General features: G+C 50.7%; 1 protein-coding gene across 1 annotated transcript in view; it reads right to left on the reverse strand.

Moving 5' to 3' along the window:
• Positions 1 to 13173, reverse strand: part of SLC35B3 (solute carrier family 35 member B3) — a 128112-nt gene that overhangs the window by 97057 nt on the left and 17882 nt on the right. The window lies entirely within an intron of this gene.

Consider the following 13173-nt stretch of genomic DNA (forward strand, 5'->3'; position numbering starts at 1 on the left):
GGCGCATCTAATTTAGTTGCCAACCAGGGCGGAGCACCCCCTCCTCTGAGAATGGGGGTGCGCCGAGCAGGAACACAACTGTTGACTCTGCCTCCTCCGAAATCAACCTCCTGTTCCGAAGCAGGGGACCAGCAAAGCCAACAGCCACACGCCTACTCGGCACACCCCTTTGCGGCCTGTACCCGGGGTGGTCCACTCACTACCCCGCCCTTGGTTCGCTAGAGTAGTTAATACAAAAATGGTTTCCTGCCAGGTCGATATATGATTCAAGTTGAAGAGGCAGTAAAGTTCCAGAAACACTCAAACTGAGAATTTCAATATATTATTGAAGTTTAATATATTATTATTGTGTCTGCATAAAATGCAGTGCTAAATTAAAGAACAGAGGTTTCATGGTTTGGATCAGAAGATTATTTGGCATTATTTGAGATATGAAGTGCCTAATTTACTAAGGACGTTTTTCTCTTCAGCCTGAAAGAGGAAGGAAGCTTAGTAAATCAGGCCCTTTAGGAACTGCAGAGCGCTGACAAGAATACAGCTACAAGCTCCACCCCTTCATCTCTCTCTTTTAATGCCCTTTATTCTTATTCTTTCTTCATTTTATTGCAGCTTCCCTTCCACCCTAGCTGCAACACATTCACAAATCCCCTCTACCCTCAGCTGTGTCCCTTTATGAATGCCCAACCCTATTTCAAATCTCCTACTCTCGAACATCTCTCACTTTTTCCACTTGCAGTCTCAACTCCCTCTGAATTGTCACCACTTCCCATTTAGTCACCAATTACCCTTCCAAACTGCCAGCCACCTGTTATAGCCACCATTGCTATTTCCCCTCATCATGGGGGTCTTCTGCTAAAGCAGTGGTCTCCAACCTTTTCTATTCAGGGCCGCAAAGTGGACATGAGAAAGCTCCGGGGGCCACCAGAAGATTTTATTTATTTGTTACATTTGTATCCCATATTTTCCCACCTATTTGCAGGCTCAATATGGCTTACATCTTAGGCTTACACATGTCATTTTAAATACCAATTTTGATTCTACAAGGATATATTTTTAAAAAAGTCATCTTGGCTTATTAATAGTTGGAAAGTCCATAAATGTGACTCCTTTCTTAACACTCTTAAGAAAGATCACATATCTGCATATTGCTCACCAGCATAGAAAACCGTGGTTCATAATTTTTCTTGCACAATAAAGCAAAGACACTTACCTGTGGCAGGCATTCTCCAAGGATAGCAGGTCATTCATTCTCACATGTATTGCTTTAAAAGCAAGCACAGCATCCCCACCGCACATGTGCAAGTGCCTTCCCGTCCACCCCAAGAGCGCAGGAATATCAGTACAACACTATAGCATAGAATGAACTCCAAGGGGAGGTGGGAGGGTATGTGAGAATTAATAGCCTACAGTCCTCAGAGAATACCTGCTACAGATAAGTATCTATGCTTTCTCTGAGGACAAGCAGGCCATATTCTCATATGTGGGAATCCCTAGTTATCAGGCTCACCGAAAACAACCACCATTGGTCAACTGGACCTCGTAACAGCGAGGTCAAAATAGTAATTAACCTGAAACTATATACAACTGTGTGAGTGCAGCCTAGAACAGAATAAAATGGACCGGGGGGGGGGGGGGGGGGGGGTGGATTCTAGACCCCCAACAAATTTTACAGCACTGTCTATCCAAACTGACTATCATGTCGTGTGTCCTGCTCAAGGCAGTAATGAAATGTGAATGTGTGCACTGAAGACATTATAAGCCTTGACATGACCCTCAAGAGTCAGCCCTGCCTGGGCATAAGTGAATGAAATGCAATATGCTAGCCATCTGGAAATGGTGCTTTTCCTGATGGCGACCCCCATCGTGCTGGAATCAAACAAAAAGCTGGGTGTACTGTCTGTAGGGACTAGCCTGCTCCAAGTAAAAGGCCAATACTCACTTGCAGTCCAAGGTATGCAGTGCACTTTTGCTAAAATGGGAATGAGGTCTGGGAAAAAATGTTGGAAGGACAACTGACTGGTTCAGATGGAACTCTGACACCACCTTAGGCAGGAACTACTTTATTATGATGAAACAGTGTAAAGTGGATCCGCCAGTAGGGCCTGAAGCTCACTGGCCCTACGAGCTCAACAGCCACCAAAAACAAGACCTTCCAGGTCAAGTACTTCAAATGACAGGAATTGAGTTGTTCAAAAGGAGCTTTCATCAGCTGGGTAAGGACGACGTTGAGGTCCCATGACACAGGCAGAGGTTTTAAAGGGGGTTTTGTCAATAGCAAACCTCTTATGAAGCGAACAACTACAGGCTGCCTAGAGATGGGCTTACCCTCAACACGATAATAAGCACTAACTGCCCTAAGGTGGAGCCTTATAGAGTTGGTCTTGAGACCAGACTCAGAGATGTAGAAGGTATTCTAGATGGGACTGTGTAGTGGAAGAAAGGAGATCTAGGGCCTTGCCCTCATACCAGATGGCAAAACTCCTCCATTTCAAAGAGTAACAGTGGAATCTTTCCTGGAAGCCAACAAGACCTTGGAGACACCCTCAGACAGATGCAAGGAAGCAAATTCTAAGTCCTCAACATCCAGGATGTGAGGGTCAGAGACTGGAGGTTGTGATGTAGAAGAGATCCCTCGTTCTGCGTGATGTGGGTCGGAAAACAATCCAATCTCCGATAAGAAAAGGTAATCAGATCTACCAGCGCCAGTATGGCGCAATCAGGATCATGGTTCCTCGGTCTCGCTTGAGTTTCAGCAAACTCTTCCCCACAAGAGGGATGGGAGGATACACATACAGAATGCCGGTCCTCCAATTAAGGAGGAAGGCATCTGATGCTAGCCTGCCCTGGGTCTGGAACAGAACTGAGGGACTTTGTGACTGAATTGAGTGGGAAAAAGATCCACCGAGGGGGTGCCCCACACTAGGAAGATCTCATGGGCAAAGCCCATGCCGAGTGACCACTTGTGTGGTTGCATGATTCAAGTCTGTCAGCCAGGCTGTTGGATTTACCCGCCAAGCAAGTGGCTTTGAGGAACATGCCATACTGGGCTGCCTAGTGCCACATCCAGACAGCCTCCTGACACAGTGGGCGTTATCTAGTACCACCTCCCCTGCTTGCTTGTTTGTTAGTGTAGTACATTGCAACCTGATTTTCTGTTTGAATGAGCACAATTTGAATGAACAGCTGATCTCTGAAAGCTTTTAGAACGTTCCAGATTGCCTGGAGCTTCAGAAGGTTGATGTGGAGATGTCTCCTGGGCAGACCATGCACCTTGGGTGTGAAGCCCATCAAAGTGAGCTCCCCAGCCCAGGTGGGATGCATCCATCATCAGCACCTTCCGGGGCCCCGAGGAATTTGAAATGTAAATCTCACAGTCAAATTGGACCGAACTGTCCACCAAAGAAGAGACTGAACGAACTCTGGTGTTACTTAGATGACATCTGCTAGGTTCCCTGAGGCCTGAAAGCACTAGGAAGTTGGAATCCACTGGGCAGTTCTCACGTGAAGACGTGTCATGGACGGTGGAGGCCATGTAGCCTAACAACCTCAACATCTTCTGAGCTGTGACCTGCTGGCTGGCTCGGACCTGAGTGGCAAGAGCAACAAGATTGTCCACCATCGGCACAGGGAGAAAAGCCCGTGCCTGATGCATGTCTAGCAAGGATCTGATGAATTCCAATTGCTGTAAGGGGTGGATATGGGACTTGTAGTAGTTTAAAACAAACCCTAGTAGCTCTAACAACCAAATGGTTCTCTGTATGGACTCCTGAGCACCGTCCTTCAACATGCTCTTTACCAGCCAGTTATGCAGATAGGGGAGCACATGGACTCCAAGTCTGAGTAGCAACACTGTGACTACTGCAAGATATTTGGTGAAAACCCTGTGAGCAGACACAAGGCCAAAAAACTACACATAGTACTGGAAGTGATAAGTGCCTAAACAAAATCGAAGATACTTCATGTGACTTAGAAGCATCCAGATGTGAGTGTAAGCATCCTTTGAATCCAGAGAGCATAACCAATCATTTTCCTGAATCATGGGGGGAAATGTGCCCAGGGAAACCATGCTGAACTTTTCGTTAACCAGGAATTTGTTCAGGGCCCTTAGGTCTAGGATGGGATGCACTTCGCTCCCCCCCCCCCCCCTCACCATTTACTTGAGCACAAGGAAGTACCTGAAATAGAATCCCTTCCCTTCTTCCCCTGGTGGAACAGGTTTGACCAGCATGTCTTTTGTTCATCTCAAAACTTCACCTACCCACTGTCTTTTGTTGACTACGTTCTATGTGGGATTCCTTCTGCTGCTTGACTAACTTGCAAAGAGGTCTGGCCTGTTCCTGTGGGAGAGAATCTGCCAAATTAGACATACTGTGCACCAAGTTTCGCAAGTATAGGCTCGTGTAGAGATGGTAAGATTGAATATGGGAGATGAGCACAGAGGCCTGATACATCTTCCACCCAAAAGAATCCAAGGTTCTAGCTTCTCTACCAGGAGGAACCAAAGCATAGTCCGTAGAACTCCTGGCTCTTATAAGCATGGATTCCACCAACAAGACATGGTGAGGCAACTGGAGCTTATCAAACCCAGGGGAGCTCTGGATCCGATACATTTTGTGTGTATCTTTTTGGGCAGGACAGGAACTGACACAGGGGACTTCCCAGTTCTTCACCTGGATTTTTTGAAGAAGAACCATCACAGCCTCTCTAGGAGGGGAATCGTAGTCCAGGACCTCAAACTTCTCAGCCCTGGGCTCATTCTCCATCTCTAAACAACAAACTACCAAGGTTAACTCAGCTACAATACAAGGTCTCACCCGAAAAACTGTGCTATCTGTATCCAGAATACAGACCTTGGACTTTATTCCTGGACTGAGAGACTCACTGGGGGCTTCAGCTTGAGTCTCAGAGGAGGAATCCTATTCTTTATCATTGGAAATCTGCCAGACGGCAAGGTAAGATAACTGGATATACTACCTATGGTCAGGGTTTAGTTAGTCCATGGGTTTATCTGTGATAGATTGGTTGCCAGGATTGGTGATTAGTGAATCATTAGCTGCTAAGTGTTTTGCACAAGTCAGGTTAGTGGTGTGAGTTTTCATAATCAGTAGGATATCAAGTTTTGTGATTAGTTGTGATCACTCATTTAGTCTATTTGAAATACCATATTTCTTTATATACTTTGGTGATAATCTATTTTTGGTAGCAAATCTATTTTGTAAATCTGCTTTGCATTTGCCATATATAACTATTTTTCTATTCATAATAAATAATATATATTTTATTTCTGGTATTGTTCCTTTCATTGGTACAGCTAGCTAGCCAAGGGCCAATTAGGTACGGTCATCCCTGTGCAAACAAGTCCAGAATAATTGCTTTTGTGTGTGATAATCTGATATAAAAGTACCTATGATATATATTAGGAGTTTATCCTTCTAATATATCCCTACAGGCCCATGGGCTATATTTTGGAGACTACTGCTACTAAAGAATGACACTGCCAGAATAGGAGCCGTCAGCGAATGCTACATTCCTGTAGAAGGTATTCTCCGAGGACAGCAGGCTGATTGTTCTCACTGATGGGTGACGTCCACGGCAGCCCCTCCAATCGGAAACTTCACTAGCAAAGGCCTTTGCTAGTCCTCGCGCGCGCATGCGCGGCCGTCTTCCCGCCCGAACCGGCTCGTGTTCGTCAGTCCCGTATGTAGCAAGACAAAGACAAGGGAAGACACTACTCCAAAGGGGAGGCGGGCGGGTTTGTGAGAACAATCAGCCTGCTGTCCTCGGAGAATACCTTCTACAGGTATGTAGCATTCGCTTTCTCCGAGGACAAGCAGGCTGCTTGTTCTCACTGATGGGGTATCCCTAGCCCCCAAGCTCACTCAAAACAACAACTATGGTCAATTGGGCCTCGCAACGGCGAGGACATAACTGAGATTGACCTAAAAAATTTACCAACTAACTGAGAGTGCAGCCTGGAACAGAACAAACAGGGCCCTCGGGGGGTGGAGTTGGATCCTAAAGCCCAAACAGGTTCTGAAGAACTGACTGCCCGAACCGACTGTCGCGTCGGGTATCCTGCTGCAGGCAGTAATGAGATGTGAATGTGTGGACAGATGACCACGTCGCAGCTTTGCAAATCTCTTCAATAGAGGCTGACTTCAAGTGAGCTACCGACGCTGCCATGGCTCTAACATTATGAGCCGTGACATGACCCTCAAGAGTCAGCCCAGCCTGGGCGTAAGTGAAGGAAATGCAATCTGCTAGCCAATTGGATATGGTGCGTTTCCCCACAGCCACTCCCCTCCTATTGGGATCAAAAGAAACAAACAATTGGGCGGACTGTCTGTTGGGCTGTGTCCGCTCCAGGTAGAAGGCCAATGCTCTCTTGCAGTCCAATGTGTGCAGCTGACGTTCAGCAGGGCAGGAATGAGGACGGGGAAAGAATGTTGGCAAGACAATTGACTGGTTCAGATGGAACTCCGACACAACCTTTGGCAAGAACTTAGGGTGAGTGCGGAGGACTACTCTGTTATGATGAAATTTGGTGTAAGGGGCCTGGGCTACCAGGGCCTGAAGCTCACTGACTCTACGAGCTAAAGTAACTGCCACCAAGAAAATGACCTTCCAGGTCAAGTACTTCAGATGGCAGGAATTCAGTGGCTCAAAAGGAGGTTTCATCAGCTGGGTGAGAACGACATTGAGATCCCATGACACTGTAGGAGGCTTGACAGGGGGCTTTGACAAAAGCAAACCTCTCATGAAGCGAACAACTAAAGGCTGTCCTGAGATCGGCTTACCTTCCACACGGTAATGGTATGCACTGATTGCACTAAGGTGAACCCTTACAGAGTTGGTCTTGAGACCAGACTCAGACAAGTGCAGAAGGTATTCAAGCAGGGTCTGTGTAGGACAAGAGCGAGGATCTAGGGCCTTGCTGTCACACCAGACGGCAAACCTCCTCCATAGAAAGAAGTAACTCCTCTTAGTGGAATCTTTTCTGGAAGCAAGCAAGATACGGGAGACATCCTCTGACAGACCCAAAGAGGCAAAGTCTACGCTCTCAACATCCAGGCCGTGAGAGCCAGGGACCGGAGGCTGGGATGCAGAAGCGCCCCTTCGTCCTGTGTGATGAGGGTCGGAAAACACTCCAATCTCCACGGTTCTTCGGAGGATAACTCCAGAAGAAGAGGGAACCAGATCTGACGCGGCCAAAAAGGAGCAATCAGAATCATGGTGCCTCGGTCTTGCTTGAGTTTCAACAAAGTCTTCCCCACCAGAGGTATGGGAGGATAAGCATACAGCAGACCCTCCCCCCAATCCAGGAGGAAGGCATCCGATGCCAGTCTGCCGTGGGCCTGAAGCCTGGAACAGAACTGAGGGACTTTGTGGTTGGCTCGAGATGCGAAGAGGTCTACCAAGGGGGTGCCCCAAACCTGGAAGATCTGTCGCACTACACGGGAATTGAGCGACCACTCGTGAGGTTGCATAATCCTGCTCAACCTGTCGGCCAGACTGTTGTTTACGCCTGCCAGATATGTGGCTTGGAGCACCATGCCAAGACGGCGAGCCCAGAGCCACATGCTGACGGCTTCCTGACACAGGGGGCGAGATCCGGTGCCCCCCTGCTTGTTGACGTAGTACATGGCAACCTGGTTGTCTGTCTGAATTTGGATAATTTGGTGGGACAGCCGATCTCTGAAAGCCTTCAGAGCGTTCCAGATCGCTCGTAACTCCAGAAGATTGATCTGCAGATCGCGTTCCTGGAGGGACCAGCTTCCTTGGGTGTGAAGCCCATCGACATGAGCTCCCCACCCCAGGAGAGACGCATCCGTGGTCAGCACTTTTTGAGGCTGAGGAATTTGGAAGGGACGTCCCAGAGTCAGATTGGACCAAATCGTCCACCAATACAGGGATTCGAGAAAACTCGTGGACAGGTGGATTACGTCTTCTAGATCCCCAGCAGCCTGAAACCACTGGGAAGCTAGGGTCCATTGAGCAGATCTCATGTGAAGGCGGGCCATGGGAGTCACATGAACTGTGGAGGCCATGTGGCCTAGCAATCTCAACATCTGCCGAGCTGTGATCTGCTGGGACGCTCGCATCCGCGAGACGAGGGACAACAAGTTGTTGGCTCTCGTCTCTGGGAGATAGGCGCGAGCCGTCCGAGAATCCAGCAGAGCTCCTATGAATTCGAGTCTCTGCACTGGGAGAAGATGGGACTTTGGATAATTTATCACAAACCCCAGTAGCTCCAGGAGGCGAATAGTCATCTGCACGGACTGCAGGGCTCCTGCCTCGGATGTGTTCTTCACCAGCCAATCGTCGAGATATGGGAACACGTGCACCCCCAGCCTGCGAAGTGCCGCTGCTACTACAGCCAAGCACTTTGTGAACACCCTGGGCGCAGAGGCGAGCCCAAAGGGTAGCACACAGTACTGGAAGTGACGTGTGCCCAGCTGAAATCGCAGATACTGCCTGTGAGCTGGCAGTATCGGGATGTGTGTGTAGGCATCCTTCAAGTCCAGAGAGCATAGCCAATCGTTTTCCTGAATCATGGGAAGAAGGGTGCCCAGGGAAAGCATCCTGAACTTTTCTTTGACCAGATATTTGTTCAGGGCCCTTAGGTCTAGGATGGGACGCATCCCCCCTGTTTTCTTTTCCACAAGGAAGTACCTGGAATAGAATCCCAGCCCTTCTTGCCCGGATGGAATGGGCTCGACCGCATTGGCGCTGAGAAGGGCGGAGAGTTCCTCTGCAAGTACCTGCTTGTGCTGGAAGCTGTAAGACTGAGCTCCCGGTGGACAATTTGGAGGTTTTGAGGCCAAATTGAGGGTGTATCCTTGCCAGACTATTTGGAGAACCCACTGATCGGAGGTTATGAGAGGCCACCTTTGGTGAAAAGCTTTCAACCTCCCTCCGACTGGCAGGTCGCCCGGCACTGACACTTGGATGTCGGCTATGCTCTGCTGGAGCCAGTCAAAAGCTCGCCCCTTGCTTTTGCTGGGGAGCCGAGGGGCCTTGCTGAGGCGCACGCTGCTGACGAGAGCGAGCGCGCTGGGGCTTAGCCTGGGCTGCAGGCTGTCGAGAAGGAGGATTGTACCTACGCTTGCCAGAAGAGTAGGGAACAGTCTTCCTTCCCCAAAAAAATCTTCTACCTGTAGAGGTAGAGGCTGAAGGCTGCCGGCGGGAGAACTTGTCGAATGTGGTGTCCCTCTGGTGGAGCTGCTCTACCACCTGTTCGACTTTCTCTCCAAAAATATTATCCGCACGGCAAGGCGAGTCCGCAATCCGCTGCTGGATTCTATTCTCCAGGTCGGAGGCACGCAGCCATGAGAGCCTGCGCATCACCACACCTTGAGCAGCGGCCCTGGACGCAACATCAAAGGTGTCATACACCCCTCTGGCCAGGAATTTTCTGCACGCCTTCAGCTGCCTGACCACCTCCTGAAAAGGCTTGGCTTGCTCAGGGGGGAGCGCATCAACCAAGCCCGCCAACTGCCGCACATTGTTCCGCTTGTGTATGCTCGTGTAGAGCTGGTAGGACTGAATTTTGGCCACGAGCATCGAGGAATGGTAGGCCTTCCTCCCAAAGGAGTCTAAGGTTCTAGAGTCTTTGCCCGGGGGCGCCGAAGCATGCTCTCTAGAACTCTTAGCCTTCTTTAGGGCCAGATCCACAACTCCAGAGTCATGAGGCAACTGAGTGCGCATCAGCTCTGGGTCCCCATGGATCCGGTACTGGGACTCGATCTTCTTGGGAACGTGGGGATTAGTTAGAGGCTTGGTCCAGTTCGCCAGCAATGTCTTTTTTAGGACATGGTGCATGGGTACAGTGGACGCTTCCTTAGGTGGAGAAGGATAGTCCAGGAGCTCAAACATTTCAGCCCTGGGCTCGTCCTCCACAACCACCGGGAAGGGGATGGCCGTAGACATCTCCCGGACAAAGGAAGCAAAAGACAGACTCTCGGGAGGAGAAAGCTGTCTCTCAGGAGAGGGAGTGGGATCGGAAGGAAGACCTTCAGACTCCTCATCAGAGAAATATCTGGGGTCTTCTTCCTCTTCCCACGAGGCCTCACCCTCGGTGTCAGACACAAGTTCACGGACCTGTGTCTGCAACCTCGCCCGACTCGACTCTGTGGAGCCACGTCCACGATGGGGGCGTCGAGAGGAAGACTCCCTCGTCCGCATTGGCGAAGCTCCCTCCGCCGACGTAGTCAGGGAGCCTTCCTGGGAGGCGGCGGCAGCCGGTACCGCACGCGGCACCGACGCCGGAGACCTCACCTCGGGCGATGGGCCAGCCGGCGCCACGCTCAACGGTACCGGTGGCGCAAGCACCGCCGGTACCGGAGGGTTAGGGCGCAACAGCTCTCCCAGTATCTCTGGGAGAACGGCCCGGAGGCTCTCGTTCAGAGCGGCTGCAGAGAAAGGCATGGAGGTCGATGCAGGCGTCGACGTCAGAACCTGTTCCGGGTGTGGAGGCTGTTCCGGGCTGTCCAGAGTGGAGCGCATCGACACCTCCTGAACAGAGGGTGAGCGGTCCTCTCGGTGCCGATGCCTGCTGGGTGCTGACTCCCTCGGCGACCCAGAGCTCTCGGTGCCGACACGGGAAGGGGACCGATGACGATGCTTCTTCGACTTCTTGGAACGAAGCATGTCACCGGAGCTTCCCGGCACCGACGAGGAGGACGTAGAATCCAGCCGTCGCTTCCTCGGGGCCGAGGCCGAAGGAGGTCGGTCTCGGGGGGGCTGTACCGCAGGAGCCCTCAGGGTAGGGGGAGACCCACCCGAAGGCTCACCGCCACCAGCAGGGGAATGGACAGCCCTCACCTGCACTCCAGACGAAGCACCACCGTCCGACGACATCAGCCGACGAGGTCCCGGTACCACCGACGTCGATGCAGCTGTCCGATGTCTCAGCGCCGATGCAGAGGGCCGATGCCTCGATGCACTGGCGGCCGAGGATGAAGCTCTGGACGCTGAAGATGTCGATGCACTCGATACCCCCGGTGCCGATGCCGACGAAGAGCCCGAGAACAAAACGTTCCACTGGGCCAATCTCGCTACCTGAGTCCGCTTTTGCAAAAGGGAACACAGACTACAGGCCTGCGGGCGGTGCCCAGCCCCCAAGCACTGAAGACACGACGCGTGCCTGTCAGTGAGCGAGATGACCCGGGCGCACTGGGTGCACTTCTTGAAGCCGCTGGGAGACTTCGATGTCATGGGCGGAAAAATCACGCCGGCGAGATCAAAAGTCGAAATGGCGGAAAAGGCACCGAAAAAACAAGGGGAAGAAAACTTCGACCCGAGGCCTAAAAGCGGCCTACCCCGACGACGAAAGAAAACTTACCGGGGCGAAAAAGCTGAAAATAGCGGGGGGAAAAAAGACCAAAGAGTCTTTTTCCACACAGAATGTTTTTTTTTTTTTTTTTTTTTTTAAACAACACGACGAACGCGCGAGGTCGACTTTGCGGGGCCCGACACGGCGAAAATACGACCGTACCGAGCGCGGACAAAAGAAGACTGACGAACACGAGCCGGTTCGGGCGGGAAGACGGCCGCGCATGCGCGGTGCGCATGGGCGCGCGAGGACTAGCAAAGGCCTTTGCTAGTGAAGTTTCCGATTGGAGGGGCTGCCGTGGACGTCACCCATCAGTGAGAACAAGCAGCCTGCTTGTCCTCGGAGAATTCTTTTTACATCTTGTGAATGAATTTGAGCCATAATGTACAGGATTCCAGTGCTGTCCTAATGTCTCAAGACCTGCAAGGGAGTTCCTGAATCATGTACTCAAATTCATTGAGAACTGTGCAATGGAAATAAGGCAGCTTCTGTTTTGGCAACAATGGCAATGAGAATTGGGTAAAAAATCTCAGACACCATGAGGAAACTTCTAATTGCCATGGTGACCTGATATCTGGAGACATGTTAAGCCTTTATCTCCATCACACCACAGCCCATATGTATTAAAGAAGAATAAAGGCAGTACTTATTTTTGTGCTGGTATGCGCCGGTACGGCGTACTGGAACCTTCTTATGAGGTCCAGCTCACCTGCCCGCTCCCTTCCATTCATGCACCTGTGCTCCCTCCTTTGAAATCGTTTGTTTATCCGAAGTCGCAGCAAACCGGCAGTAAAAGCAGCAAGCAGGTAGGCAGGCTTGCCTCCTCGTTGCTTCCCTTCCCTCTCAACGCCTCACGCCTTCCTCTGATGTAATTTCCTTTCCGCGAGGGCGGGACGCGCTGCGAGAGAAAGGAAGCAACAAGGAGGCAAGCCTGCCTGCCAGTGCCTGCCTGCTGCTTTTACTGCTGGTTTGCTGCGACTTCAAGTAAACAATTTCAAAGCAGGGAGCACGGGTGCACGAACGGAAAGTCTGGGGTGGGGGGTGGGGTTTGAACAAATCGCTGGACATGGATGGGAGGGGAGGGCAGGGCAGAAGAGAATTGCTAGACATGGATGGGAGGGCAGGGGAGAGAGGAGAATAGCTGCACATGGATGACAGGGCAGGGGAGAGGAGAGAGGAGACATACTGGACATGGATGGGATGGGAGGTCAGCGAAGAGAGATCTGCTGGACATGGAAGGAAGGGGAGGGCAGGGGAGAGAGGAGAAAGGCTGGAAATGGATGGAGAGGAGAGCAGGAGATAGAGGAGAATTGCTGGACATGGATGGATGGAGGAGTTGGCAGGGAGAGAGGAGAAATGCTGGAGGTGGATGGAGGAGAGAGGAGAGAGAATTATTTATTTATATGGATACAGGGGACGGAAGAGAGAGGAGAAATGCTGGACATGGATGGAGGGAAGGAGAGAGGAGAAGTGCTGGACATGGATGGAGGGGAGGAAAGAAAAAAGAAGAAGATGCACATGGATGGAGATGAGGGAAAGGGGAAGAGAGGAGAAAAACTGCATATGGATGGAGAAAATAGGCAAAAGCTGGATCCACGTTATACCTCCTCCAGTTAATTCCACAGAGGAGGACCCAGCTTTTAGTTATGGATGTAGGGCAAGAAATGAAGAAGAAAGGAGGAAAGTAAAGAAATAAATGGAAAGGAAGCCCTGGAAACGGTGTTAAGAGAACAGACAGCAGCAGAATCAGAGACTGGGATCAATATGGATAGAAAAGCAAAGTCACCAGACAACAACGGTAGAAAAAAATCATTTTATTTTCATTTTAGTGTTTGGAA

The sequence above is a fragment of the Microcaecilia unicolor genome, chromosome 1, assembly GCF_901765095.1.
Source record: "Microcaecilia unicolor chromosome 1, aMicUni1.1, whole genome shotgun sequence".
NCBI lineage: Eukaryota > Metazoa > Chordata > Amphibia > Gymnophiona > Siphonopidae > Microcaecilia > Microcaecilia unicolor.